The sequence below is a fragment of the Ambystoma mexicanum genome, chromosome 7q (assembly GCF_040938575.1).
Source record: "Ambystoma mexicanum isolate Mex_15411 chromosome 7q, UKY_AmexF1_1, whole genome shotgun sequence".
Classification (NCBI taxonomy): domain Eukaryota; kingdom Metazoa; phylum Chordata; class Amphibia; order Caudata; family Ambystomatidae; genus Ambystoma; species Ambystoma mexicanum.
This window is the reverse complement of record NC_090941.1, coordinates 1,010,608,509-1,010,623,710: the sequence shown is the minus strand read 5'-3', so window position 1 is coordinate 1,010,623,710 and position 15,202 is coordinate 1,010,608,509. Positions and strand designations below refer to the sequence as shown.

The 15,202-nt window shown below is 41.8% G+C and overlaps 1 protein-coding gene across 1 annotated transcript in view; it reads left to right on the top strand.

Moving 5' to 3' along the window:
- The window catches only part of LOC138528106 (extracellular calcium-sensing receptor-like), a 197,502-nt gene that overhangs the window by 142,499 nt on the left and 39,801 nt on the right, over window positions 1-15,202 (top strand). The window lies entirely within an intron of this gene.

The window sequence follows — 15,202 nt, the reverse complement described above, 5'->3', positions numbered from 1 at the left end:
GGGGCGGTATTGGCCCGCCGCCTCGGGCCTTATTGCCACAATATTTTCCCCAAATAATGATTGTCTATTGTATTGTATTGGGAAGGATAAAAGGCTGAGAAATATCTGGTCAGTTTCACATCTTTGACCTCCTGCTAACATACAGATATCTGCTTCAGGAGCACATCGCGATCTGATGTCGTGCAAGCCTCTTCTTTCCACCAAAGCCCGATTCGGCCTGGTCTCCCGCCTCCGCCTCCTCCTCTTCTCTCTTTATCTCGTGGGTAACCTTGATTTATTTGAGGTTATTTTTTTTTCCAGGTCCATTCGAACAATGGCTCCCTGTGACTTCACTTTGCATATGCAAATGAATGTGCAAATGAATGTGTGTGGCGCGAGGTACAATGCCTGCCCAACGCAAACCAAGGGGCCAAAAAGTAGCAAACTGAATCACACAAAACATCTCTTGCTTCTGTAGCAAGTGTCTCCTTTCCCAAACTGGTGCACAGCAAGTCACGTTTAAAACATGGTCAAGCTCACAGGTGCAAACTCACATTACTTAGCAATTGTACTGAGAGTGGGTCAATATCCTGTAAGTTTGAACCATGGCATGTACAATTGAAATTACAGACAATAATGTTAAAATACATACATGATCATAGTGGCCTAATATGGATATTGACTGAAATTCCGATTGTTGTTTTATGAGTCATACATATGATTTAAAATTAGCAAAATACACACTGAAAAAAGAAATCATATCTTTGCGCACTGCAGTAGGAATCTGACATGGATCACCCTATGTAGCATCACATTATTATTATTATTATTATTATTATTTTTATTATTATTATTATTAATAATAATAATAATAATAATAATAATAATAATAATAATAGTAATAATAATAATAATAATAATAATATTGGTATTATTATTAACATTTATTATTATTATTATTATTATTGTTATACTTTCTTCTGTTCACAGTGGTCCATAACTGCACTCTTTTATTAGTTTGCACTAAAAACACGGTACAACAAATCAGTGAGCAGTTTAGGGGCACAGCTAGATTCAAATTTCTAGAAAAGCACTAAACACACAGTAAAAACAAATCAGTGAGGATTTTAGGGGCACTGCTAGATTCAGGTTGCAGAGATAATAGAGTTAAGGAGGCAACAAGAAACAGCGCACACAGTTAGGGCAAGCTGACTTCAGATCTGGCAGTAGGATAGGAGAGGCAGCAGGATGCCTATGAAAGTAGAGTGGGGAGGAAGACACAAGTGTGAGTGCAGTGTTATAACAGAAATAGGAAAACAAGATGCAAAGTTCAATAACACTGTGAAGAGGTGTGCAGTCGTCCGTGTGATGGTTCAGGTGAGGATCCACAGATGAATGTCAAGTGGTGCTACAAGGGAGATCATAGACACTGGCATGGAGGTTGCAGAGTTAGCGATCAGGTCCTGAAAAGTAGTGTCAAGACAACAGCGCTGGGCATGGCCGAGCCAGTGAGAACAGGGAAGGTTAAGTCATGTCATAAAATGGGAGCGAAAACATGAGATGTGTATATGGCAAAAATGTTGAGGGCTTACCCATTAAGCAAGATGGGAGTCGGAAGTCGGAAACCACGGACAGGGTCAGTGTCCCACAATGCCCTCACAGGCCATGACAGGGCCAGACAGGGGGCCTTCGTGACAGGACCAGACAGGGTGCCTTTGTGACAGGGCCAGACGGGAGGCTTTCGTAAGGGCCTTGGTAGGTGGGCTGGCTCTCTCGCCTGCTGGCTCACTGATTGGCCAAGAAATGTGAGAATTAGCCAATCATGACATCAGCATTCAGAGGGGCAGATGAGGCACAGAGGTGCCTGTGGAGGATTGCAATGACGGCAGGCATGATGGAAAAGGAAAAGGCCTTGCCAAGTAGCAGCCCCACAAGGCCACGAGGCAATTTAGACTGCAGCAATGACTGTATGGAACACATCTGAATGGAATGCCCCGTTGGTGGATTTTAGCCCACAAAAAGGATTGTGAATGGTGCGCCATGAAAGATTGCACAAATAAGACTAGTACAGCCCAACTAGGTTTACCTAGCATTGCATAGGAGAAGTCAGTGATCTTGCCCCCTCATGGACTTCAGAGGAGATGGTGAGAGCCTGCAGGCACTGTTTGCCTTTCTCTTGCAGTTCCCTCAGAATCAGCATCTTTCATTCATTCTTTTCCCAGTTCCCTGTTCTGTTTAGAGGCCTTTCCTTTATTTCTTTGCCTCAATACTGTAGGATACATCACTCTATCTATAAAGGACTGTGGGAGCCCCTCTACTGAGAACGAACATGGGTCAAATACAGTGTTCTATGGAATTTCTTCCACCCAGGAGGGTCTACAACTATGTTTTAGCTCACTGCACCCTTCACAGAGAAGAAATACCCATTTGCATATCAGTCTTGGTCCACTCACAAGGGAAAACCAGCACCAAAATGCTAGGTAAATCTCCTCTGAACAAGAGTACCATCAGCAACCCCAGACACGTGTTTCGGCCTTGTTAGGCCTCTTCAGTGAGGTGAAGCTGAGCCTCTCTAAGCACAGTGAGCATCACTCTAGCAGATCAAAAGGTGTCTGCCTGTTGAACTGTCATCTCTCCTTCAAGTCCCTCTTCTGCCCTGCATCATCTATCCTCTGCCATCTCATTGGCATATTGTCTTGTCCATCCAGTGCTGTCTACCATTCATTATTGTATTATTCAGCCTGTCAAGTCCCTGCATGCAACTGCACTGTGCTTGCAACTGCTCTGCCACTGTCATAGTGTGGGTGAGTGAAAGTGGGCTCCTGCAGCATTTGCCACAGACATCCCTGGCCTTTTATGTATGTACTGCACCTGGCCTATCAAAGGCTGACCTAACACGCTTGCCTGCTCTCTCTCTCTCTGTCTCTCGCTCTCTGTCTCTCGCTCTCTCACTCTCTGCTTATTTGCTAGAGTTCAGGGAACAAACATCTATATCTTGATGGGAGTGCTGTCTTGGTATTGTGGAAAGATGAATGGGAGCCGCAGCAAGAAAGACATCCCACAGAATTGAGACTGGCCGGATATTTGGTGACACATATTGTCATTCTGTGTTGTCACCCCATGAAGAGCACATATGTCACATGGGAGGCCTGAGAGGGGTACAGATAGGCTCAGCAGTGTGCAATAGTTCTGGCACAACTTTTACGAGAGAACCAGGCAGAAGGGTCATTGTGTTTGCTATTTTCTATTTGGGGTTATTTATTAATATTTATGAAAACTGTAACATAAGCATGGTTTCAGCTGCACTCACTACTGGCTTTTATTCTGCTCTCGTGTAGATTTACTTTCTTATACTCATTTGTTATGTTAGTTTCATTTCGGTTCCTTGTAAGCTTTGCGCTACTCGCAGGTGTGTGTGACTAGCCTTACACTTAAGGACCTGCGCGGCTTGTACCCGATAGATGCAGCATAGTCCTCTTTTTATTTCTCTCGTCCAGACACAGCGGTCTTGTCAGTCAGCTCTCTAGGCTCACTAGACTCAGCCTCAGATGGGGCATCCACTGGCTCACAAGCCACGGTTTCCACACATTCGTTGGAATCGTTCTGGGGAGGGACTGCAGTCACAGTGCCGCTGTTCATCTGCTTATCCTTTTCATTTCATTCCGTTTAGTTTATATTTACATCATTTCATGACCTTGGTTTGCTTGTAACGTCACTACTGAATTTTATTCCACACTCAGGGAGTTTTACTCTGTATGTTAGTTCCATTTTGGTTCCTTGTAAGCTCTGCGCTACTTGACGATAAGGCTGCCTGGCCTCACACTTATAGACCTCTATGGCTCGTAACTGGTCGATGCGGTATAGTCCTATTTTTGTTTTGCAGTTCCACACATGGTGGTCTTGTCAGTCTGCTCTCTAGGCTCGCTAGACTTCGCTCAAATTGAACTGTTGTGATATCATGTGTAGACTTAATGGCAGACCTCAACGAATGTGCAGCGGTCACGCGTGGTGGGCACTCACTGATGTCTCGTCAAAGTCAAGCCCGTCTGTGCCTATCCAGGCTTCGACCAGGCTCTGGGCATTTGAGAACATATTGCCAACTAAGTCACTGCTGGCAGGTAATCCCACCCATATCATTTATAGTAAATCGTCTCTCTGTGCCCTTGCACCATTGGCAACATTCCTGAGATACTTCGGCAACCAGATTCTCCTCTGTAAACTGTCTCGCGCTAAGTGGTCTACTTTGCAATACACGTTCCCTAGTGAAACATCAGTATGGTGTATTTGATTTGCTAGTTACACACGAGCCTTATTTTATGGCTATTTCAGAAACCTGAATCACAAATGCTTCTATCCCTGATCAACCTCCTATGCTATTTAACACGATGGCCGCGCAGCATCTCACCCTGGTGGTGGGATTGCCTTCATTTTCAAATGGCACTTGCAATGCTCTGAGATGGCACTCTCACACAGCATTGTTCACATGCCCATTTCACCGACCTCCACTTTTTATTAACTCCTTGTGTACCACCCTCCCTGGTGTCACCCTTTTTATAAAGAAACTTTTGCAGATCTCGCTGCAGCTCTCATGCTGATGTATTCTTCTTTGATCATTTTAGGTGATTTTAAGGATTGTTTGATGTTCCCTCAGACTCCCAGGCTTCAGAAACTCTCGTCATTGTTAGAAGACCTTAATTTGGTTAATTATGTTAAGGGCCCCATGCAGGTGAAGGGCCACACTTTAGACCACATTTGCGCTGCACTGGCGCAGTTAAGGTTCATTCGGTTCCTCCTTTGCTATGGTCGGATCACTTTTTAGTGCCTTTCAGCTTATGTGGTTTGCCATTTTTTAAACCGCCTGGCCCAGAAAGCTCTTCTTGTCCAGACTGGAGACAGGTTGACCTGTCCACGTTGCCTTCCCACATCTGTGAATATCTCAATTCTTCTTCCAACTAATGTATTATTGTTCTAATTAGTTATTTATAATGTGCTTAATACCCACAGGTTTCTAAGCGCAACACAGGGGTCGAACCTGTTTTGCTCCGCATCGTCTTTCTTCCAAGGCAAGCGCGTTGCTCCTGAGATATCCTCCCGGTGTTGACCCTCTTACAGTGCTTCAGGATGCTCTTTACCATTCAGCAGACATGGTTACACCATTTAAAAACGCGTCTGAAACCTCATAACCACTCTGCTCCTTGGTAACCTTGGTAACCCCTTCACTTAGGTCACTTAAGCTTCTATATAAACAAGCCGAGCACACATGGCGCGCCGCCTTCCATCCGGGAGATAAATCTACCTAAAAGCCGGTCGCCTCAAATGTTATCTATACAAATCATATTCAGATGGCATTGAATAAACCTAAAGAGCTGTTATTGGTGGTAAAAGAGCTATCATCTCCGGATATGATTTCTACCCCTGTTCGCTGCACCCAGACACTTTATGACTCTTTGTCTGATTTCTTTATCCAGAAAATGTCTAATATCAGAGCCAGTTTTCCGGCCCCTGTCTCTGCAGAAGTACCTCTTGCCCTTTCTTCTGCTCCTTTGTCACTAATTCAGCATAAATCATTCTCCCGGTTTGAAGCAGTTAAAGAGGCCTATCTCCTTGAAGTAATCTCACGGCTTGAATCCTGCTCACCACCGGACCTGATTCCATACCATGTGCTTAAGGCAATTAGCTCTGACCTATCCCCAGATATTACCTCTGCTATAAATTACTCACAAACCCAAGGTGTTGGCCCTACTGCACTTAAGTATGCACTGGTTATTCCCCTTATTAAGAAGCTGACTCTGGACCCAGCACTGGCAGCAAATTTTCATCCAATTTTATGAAGGTTCTGGAGGTTATAGCCACTCCTCTGTTCAAGAACTTTCTTCAGGATGCTTCCATTTTTGATACCTTGCACTCTGGATCCTCCACCTTGCTGTAAGGCAGTTTTTTTTCAAATTGAGGACTTTAAAGAGAAAGTGTTACTTTTTGACCAGATTTGCTATGGGGCTCTCTTGTGCCCTCAGCGATCTCTGGCACACTTAACTAGTGCAATGCTGCTCTCCTTGCTCAGCCCAAATATTTTATCAAAAGCCTGCACATTTGCCAAAATTCTGCAGCTTGTCTTGTTGTTGGCTGGCAAAACTACGCCCGTATTTCATCTTCCCTGCCCCAGTTTCATTGGTCCCCTATTGATAGCAGGATTACATTCGAGGCCGTATGCCTGACTCATCAGGCCCTGCAAAAACAGTGTGTTATTTTTCTTCAGGAGAAGATTGTTTCCTACCTTCCCACTAGAAACCTCTTCCCCACAAATTTTGGCTGTCTGGTTATACCCAGGTTCAGAAAGAAGTTGGTAAGTGGCAGGGTTTTCTCAGTTGCCTCCCCTTTGCTCTGGAACCCCTTTCCTCTAGCACTGAGACTGACAGAAGATCACGCTCTTTTTCGGAAAACAACTTAAGACCTTCATGTTTCCTAGGTAACCATTTTTTTTCCTTGTACAGTCCTATCTGGATGTTTGCCCACCAGGATACCTTTGGGTGGCATAGCACTCTACAAGAAATACTAACATAAAATAACACTACCAACCAGTGGCTGCCATGCAAACTTAAACATTGTGTTGGTCCTCACAGAAGAAACAGATCTATAATTTTATTTTCTGAGTGTATATCTTTCCAAGAAGGAAAGACATTTGGAGAGAGAAAATTGTGTATTACAGAAAAAGAAGTGATCTAAAAGAAATTATTTAATTTTATAACTACTAACTGCCTCTATTTAAAATGTTACATTGTTAGTTTCTAATGATCACTTCCATTATTTGTTGCAATCATAACAACAATGTTACACTTACCCAACTGAGCCAAGCACACTATCAGAACAAGAACAATCATATACAATACTTTCAAATAGATGTTATCATTCAAACATGATAGTTGGATACAGACTATGCAATCTTTTAAAAGGGGTAGAGGGCAAAGAATACCATTGAGGGCTCTTAGTTGCTTTGCATACAACCAAGGAACACGTTGGGAACATATAAATGACCATCTGTGAGACCTGTGAGACCTGATTCACAAAGTGAAGTGGAAGGGGTACTCCTCCTTGAATTAGAAAAACATTAAACCATTTTTCTACATTTGGGGGGGTGGGTAAACCAATATCCAGAGTGTTCTAAATTAATAATACTGTTTTTATAACCCAAACCTACAGCATTAGCTAAAACACACTGTAGCCTGTAAAGTGAGGGTCCTCGGAATGTCCCTCCTCACCCCCATGAACATGACAGCCCAGAGAGTTAAAAACGCACAAAGCAAATCACTATTTGGACAGCCCCCAGGAGGGCCAGTGACATCCACATATGTGAACAGATGATCTCATAGACAGCCATTCAAACCTTATCCAGTGAATGTGTTCTTGGACACAGGCGCCTCAACACTGGTCATGGACCCAAATGCCTCGATGGATGACGTTGACTAATTCCGAGAAACTAATGTGCTGACCTCATTAGTGACACCACGACATAGCCTTGACAAACCTGCTGAACTTGACCATGAGGATAATGCCCCTGAGAGACGTGCCCAACTTGTCAAGGTCAAACATTGACAAGATGGAATCAGAATTATCCACCAACTCACACTTCCTCTGTAAGGTGGAGATGAAAGATGACAGAGTGTGACTTATTGGATCTTATTGATGCAAGGACTCATGTGACTTTTATATCTCGAGAAGTACTTGATACTCTGAACAAAAGTATAGGGGAAATTACCCTCAAACTGCTTTCTGCCGAACTACATGATCAGCTATTCGGTGATAGTCGTGCCTCAGCAGAGTACACCTGTTTTACAGGGAATTAATTTAATTCAAGGGCTTTCTCCTTTGGTAGATTCTGTGAATCAGGTCCTCTGTATCCAAACTCGCTGCCCGATCAAATGAAAAAGTAGTGACAATTATGTAATGTTTAATGGTACCCATCATTTGATGGAAAAACATCCATACCAAGTGGAGATTCATTTCCAGAACACTCAAGTCCCAGACATCTCTATCATATATGTGAAACAAGATGATAGACAAGGGACTTCCTTCAAATGGCAGGTTTTTTTACTTTGGGGTCAAATACACTGAAATTCTATCTGCAGCAGACCTTCATTGAGGACCAAGGTCAACCAGAGGGTAACTCAGAAGATAAAATCTTTAACTCAAGAAAGAAACTTCACCCGTAAATGATTGCTTAGGAAATCAGAAAATTCCCACATTTGATCTAATAGATAAATGGGAATCCTGACTTACCAGCAGGTGTATGTTGGAGATCAAAATGGAAAACAAAAAGATTAATAATAATTGCTGAGTCGTAAGAGATGTCATTTCAGGTTTTTATATCAGTAATGACATATAACATTGATTTGCAATCAATTGGGATTTTTTTAGTAACAAAATCTATTCCAGAATTGGGTGGAACCCGATTGAATTCGACGATCTTGAAAGAAACCTTTTGGTCAGCTCAATTGTTGCCTTGTGCTGCTGAAGTTCAAATCAATGAATAAGTCACTGTTCCAGGATATATTCAACAATACACTTTGCCAATAAAGATCAGAAAAGGACATACCGTGTTTAATGAAGAACATTTAAGCATCATGGCCTGCCTCTACACCCAACCCCATTAGCATATCTGAAATATAACACCATATTAGTCAACAATAATGATCCCCAAAGCATCACTTAATAACGAGATACGTCCATTGCAGAGATAGTTGATTTCAGACACTTTTCTATGGATTTAGTCAACGCCGCCATTGGTCCCATATCTGAAGGTCAGGATGTTTTTATTAGCAACAATGGGGGAATTTTATGGTGTACTCCCTGTGTCCTTATAGAGTAGAGGATGTTACTTGTGACATGCTGCAGTATGAAATAGTATTCAGAGGCACTAGTAACTACCTCAACAGTAAGGAATCAATCACCCAGGTAGACGCCATAGGTAAGGATGTATCCACCCAATTAGAAAGTACCTCAGACATAGTTAGTAAGCACAAAAGTGATGGGTGGAAGGTTTTGAATTAATCTGAACCACTGGCATTGCTCTGTGTAACCTTCCACACCACCGTTTTTTAGCTCGTCTGCGCCATTGCAAAAGGGGACCAGCCATATGCAAATCAGTCAGGTACTGCCACCAATGGTAGCAGCCCAGCCCGAACTGCTAGGCCAGGTCCCCTCTGCAGGAAACACAAGGGCCTCCTCAGTGAGGTGCAGCTTATTTCTCTATGGCGCAGCGAGCAAGGGACCCACGTCTAGGCATACCCTCTCTGGGTCTGCCGGGCCTATAGACCCAAGCTACTCCTCACTGATGACGCCCAACAAGGCAGAAACATGTCTGGGGATGCTTGGGGTCTCGTGCAGAAGGGGTGTGACCTAGCAGTTCAGGCTGGACTGCCCCTTTTGGGGTAGGACCAAGCCTGATTTGCATATGGTTTTTCCCCTTCTGTAATGGCTTGGCAGGCTGAAAAACGATGGTCTGGAGGGCTGCCCAGAGCTTTGCCCGTGGTTATGATTAATTCAAAACTTTCCGGCCATCACCTTTCTGTTTTGCCAAAGTCACCCCGAGTGGGACGGGTATGCCCAGACGTGGGTCCCGAGTCTGCCGGGCCTAGAGACCGAAGCTACTCCTCACTGATGACGCCCAACAAGGCAGAAATATGTCTGGGGATGCTTGTGGTCTCTTGCAGAAGGGATGTGACCTAGCAGTTCAGGCTGGACTGCCCCTTTTGGGGTAGGACCAAGCCTGATTTGCCTATGGTTTTTCCCCTTCTGTAATGGCTCGGCAGGCTGAAAAACGATGGTCTGGACTGTTGCCCAGAGCTTTGCCCATGGTTATGATTAATTAAAAACTTTCCGGCCATCACCTTTCTGTTTCGCCTCAGAAATAGTCACCCAGGAAAAATGTCCAGGCTTCTGTCAGATGGTCGAAGAACAGATCAGTATGGCTGATGCATGTGAGACAGTAGAACAAAAACAAAAGTGAAGGCAGGTATTTTTAGCTTTTCACAAAACTTTCTCTGTCAATTTCTATGATTGTGGACATATGTAAATTACCTCTAGCATCCATAGAACCACTCACAGGAATTATAAAAAGCATAAAATCCTGTGGGATTATTCAACCAATTCACAGTACCATTAATGAACCAGTACTGGGAATATTTAAACCCAACAGACAATAGAGGGTATGCATGTCACAGTGGCATTTTATATCAATAAGACACCAGCATAGGTTCAGGGTTCTTAAGTATGTACTTCCCTGATTTGACTAATGTATTGTGGACTCTCTAGGTACTCCTTGAACAGTGCTATACAGTTTCATTTGCATTTGGGGGCACCAATATACATGGACCCAAACTCCATTTGGTTATATTGACAGTGGAAATGCAGACATGATTTATCTTGTCAATCAAGAAAACAACTGTGGAAGGACACCTAGTTGAGATCCACCACATGCGGACCAAACTAAGAAACGCAAGTGCAAAATTATACCTTGAGAAGGCATAGTGATGCAGAACTAAAGTAAACTTGTTATGCCATTATATAACAACAGAGGGTCTATGTGAATTATGATGAAGTCTCTTTGGAATGACTTATTACAGTTGTACATTCATAGAGGAACATGCAGAGACCACTCATCGCTTGGCCTATCCCTTGAAGGTAGTGGTCAAGAGGGAATGGAGGACTTTTAAAAAGAAGCTGTGAAACAACTAAACAAGTTTCCCAAATCCTGCACTTGACTTATCCCAATAAAGAAATAAGGAATTATACCAGGAAACAGGATTTTTCTGACTCCTGTTTATCTCTGGTCTTATATCACAAGCATGGCCAGTTTAATAAAGTGATTTAGAATGCAACCACAACTTTATTGCCTCTTCAGATCAAATTCAATGAAAACTCAGAACAGTATGGGCATTGAAATACTACCATAACTTAATGCATAGGCAATATATAATAGTTGAGACCTCCCAACAGCCTCTTCAATATTTGCAGTGTGGCCAGATAAGAACTGGGAATGTCTCTAACTCAAGGGTTACTTCCTAGATGATTTATTCAATAACCGGTTACCCATAAAAGTCAGATATGGTTAAAATAAAAGAGTGGCACAAGCATTAGCCAATTTACAGTGTTGTATCTGAGAAAATAATTATTTAAAAGCGTGTCTGCAGTGTGTTCAGTTTGAATCAAGTTTGTTCACTCACCAGGCTGCTCTACAAAATTGAGAAATGACATTACCATGATCTTCAGATTGACTTTATTGCTCCGGTGATTGGTTGTGCAATTGGCAACAAATGCATGTGAACCGTTACGTGCCTCTTTACTAAATGGATGAAGTGCCTTCCAACTCTGAATTTCAAGGGAGAGATTATAAAGCACATTCTTTCTCATTTTGCCCTTCTTCACAGCATTGTGTCTGACCGGGGTAGTCATTCTATCAGTGAGGTTATGACCAAGATGTGGGATCTTTTACAGAATCATACATATCGCTTACCTCCCTGCTTCCAGGGGGGTAGAACAATATAGTACAACTATTGTGGGAATTTTAAAGATGTGTGTGGTGGATTCCGGACCCAGTTGGGACTTGTAATTAGCACTAGTGCTCATGACTTTGAGGTCTTCCCCTACTTCTGCTACTAAGATATCTGCTTTTGAACTCATGACTGGTAGAAAAATGGTCTTGCCTCAACAACTGTTGTACCAAACACAGGCACAGATGTTGATCAATGCCTCTACCACTCACACATATGTAGAATACATTTGCAAATATAACCAACATGTTTTTGCATACACGCAAAGGATCTTGGAGAAATCTGCAGTTAGCATGAAATATGAAGACTTGCTATGATATGAACCCCTTCAAAAAAGGAATGTGAAGTAGGTGATCGAGTTTACCTTTTCAATTTCCAAAGGAACCAATCTAAAGAGGACTAATTCCTCCCATCTTGGAGTGGGTCCTTTGAAGTCACAGATAAGATCTCTACTGTTGCCTACAAAATCAACAACAGAGAGAGGAACACTGGGTTGTTGTGAACCATTTGAAGACCTGTCATCACAGAACTGTCCTGAATAAGATTGTGGTATCAATTCCTTCTCCCGGTGAGACAATTTAGGAATAAAAAGGCATTCGCGTTAAAATGGTACATACAGATATTGAAATGGAAGTTTGCATGTTTGTATGGGGTTAAATAAAACAAAGGAAATATACATATTAAAAGTGTCAAGATGTTATACTAAACCACTTTTTATACAGCTCTCTTTTGGTTAAATAATTTGAATTTCTTTCCAGCATGCCGGATGATAATGATAACACCCCCAAGATAACAGAAGTGAGGATCTCTAAATCCTCACCCCATGAGATATGAAGTCCTAAAACAAAACTCCAGTGCCAACGATAGACAGCTTTCTTTTGGAGTAAAGTTGCATCTTGGTGGGAAGACAAACAATGACTCACATTTCTATAAAAGCAATGACCCTGAAACATATGTCCTTCCACTCGAGACATTTGTCTGCAGGGGATGCGGTAAGGATTTTGTGGAAACAAATTAGAAAATATGCAGACTGCCTTAATTTAAAGTGCTAAGGCACCAGAGATAATGCATTGCTCCATTCAGTAATATTCCTCACCAGTTAACATGAAAAGGGTGCACCTGTGGGGTGAAACTAGCTACTTGCTTCAATGAGGTACTGCATCAAAGAAATGGCGCAGAATTTTCTACACATCAGGAACATTAACACATTGTAAGGCAAGAATGCTCCCTAAATCCACAAAGTTGGTTCTGCAGAATTGTAAATAAACGCAACAAAGTATGAGAAAAGTTTCTAATATAAATACAACTTTCGACATTCTTCAGGAGGACGGCCATGGTTTTTGTATGGTGTGCCTCTCTGCTACACATGAAGAAAAGTAAAGACAGATCAGATCATTAATAGTTCATCGTAGTAACAATATATGTGAGACATGCTGATAAGCACAGAAGAAAACATAGTTTGCATTGCTGAAATGTATATTCACAGTAGTCAACCAGGAAAGCAAACCATCTCTATTTTGATAAGCTCACATCCAAAGTGCTCCAAATGGAGAACCTGAGTGCAGCATTTATTGTTTTAAATTACAGTGTGTTTTCTGGGTAGGATATGTTGAACAAAAAGGAGTGAACTCATTGTAAAGTATAGGATAAGAATGGCTTACATCACATCAATACAACTGAAGCAAATAAGCATTTCAGGCACGTAAAATCATATGGTGTCTTGAGACGGCTTGGCCAATGGATGATTTGTTGTTTCTCTTGCTGACTTGATGATTAATTAAAGTCCACTTCAGCCTGCTTACATGTTCAAATGGGGGCAGTTTTTAAATCCCACAAGTTTTGCCTGGACCATCTGGAGTGCTACGATTTGTTTCCTTGTAATCATGAAAACACATTGGGTTCACAGAAATGCTACAGCCCATGTGAGCCAAGCCTCTGAGTTAATGGCTTCATGGAAGTATTTCTAATAAATACAGCTTACATTTCCACCAAGACTGAATCCTCTCCTCAGTCTAAAGATGCGAAAGAATCAGAACTGTTCTTCTAATACCAAACTTTAAAGATACATCATTGCATTTAAAGTGCCACTTTTGACATTAGTTAAGGCAATGAAGCTGGCCAGATGTCTAGTAATGGAAAATAGATAATGGAGCCTCTCAGAGCTGTTTGCATGACTCATTAGTCTGAATGTTGGGTTTCACAATTCTAAGAAATGAAATGTAATGCTGGAAGTTAAGGACACAAGAATATAATGGATTATTTCAATTAACAGTACTCTTGCATTTAGAAACGATATTTGAATATAAATGCACAATCATATCACCTAGAAATAAATTGAAAAATGCATCATGGATTTCAAGTATTCATATCTCATACTTGCCCAAATTAGAGTTGCTCACTTTTAAAATAATTGATACAATTATTAAGATGAATAACTTCAGGAAACATATGACACATGGTTATGCTGCATATCCGTCTTGGCCCAGGATCCCACAAATTCATATTTCATCAATGTGGCATGCTCCTACAAGGAAGTATGGAATACACATGTTTTTGCATTAAAAAATGTTAAGGGCAGCCCCCACCTTTCTCATCATTGAAAATATGACCCACCTTTAAAGATTGGTGGTATGTATTATCTGGGGGTGTCTGACTATTAAGCAAATCAATGGAAATTCTTAACCAAATAAACATGTGCCATAATCATGACTAAAGGTGGGAATATCACCCATAAGAAGAGCAGAAGCACTCAGGGAATAGCAACCTTTTACTCAGAATTAAAAGATGCATAGTAGGGATAACACCTATCAAAAGGGATGTGAGGTGAGCCTCGATATTTCCCGCAGTATAGGGCCATATCCATGAGGAGACTATTACCTGGAGCAGAGCTGCTTTTCATGAAGACAAAGAGGCTGACTGGGAGTTTCTTGAAAACTCATGAGGGTCCCTCTTGACTCAGTGGCATACATAATTATTTCAAAGTGAGTATGAAAATCCCTCTCTAATGTGATTGCATGTGTCCCCTAGGATCATTGCCATTCTAAGTCCCTGGAGTGGGAAGGAATAGGCAGGTGGTTTCCACTAGGAGGTATTAATTTCAAATAGAAAATCTTCTGAAATGCAACAGTACTTTCTCACTATATTCAAAGGCAAGTGAGATTTGAATTCTTACAGAAAACATGGCATTTTTCTGCACACAGAGGGCAGGGGCTGGTAAATGATTATGAACTGAATGACAATAGGATATTGTAGTTTGCTAGTGTGAGTTATATCCTGTGTTTTCAGTAATACAGCTGAGAGAGTTTACATTAAATATTACATATTGCTTTCTCTGTGCTGTGTGTACTGTGTAAAACAGGGAACATTTCTGAGTTCCGACAGTGAAGCATTTTGTAAATGAGAGCTAACATAAACTGAATCCTGAAGTATCCACAGGTATAGTCATACACTTTGGGCTTTGAATCTGGGGCCATGCATCATAGCTTAAATACGGTAAGGTTGTTAGTGCATAAGTGGCTGTGAGCATTCACAAAAATACTTAGTAGGATTCTAGGTCTACTCCTCTTGTACATTCTGTGCTATGCCTGTGGTTGTTTCCATCACTATTTTCTATTTGCTCCAGCTTTAGCTTCTGTAGGTTCTGCAGTCTTCCTGCAAGTCTTTCTGTCAATAATTCA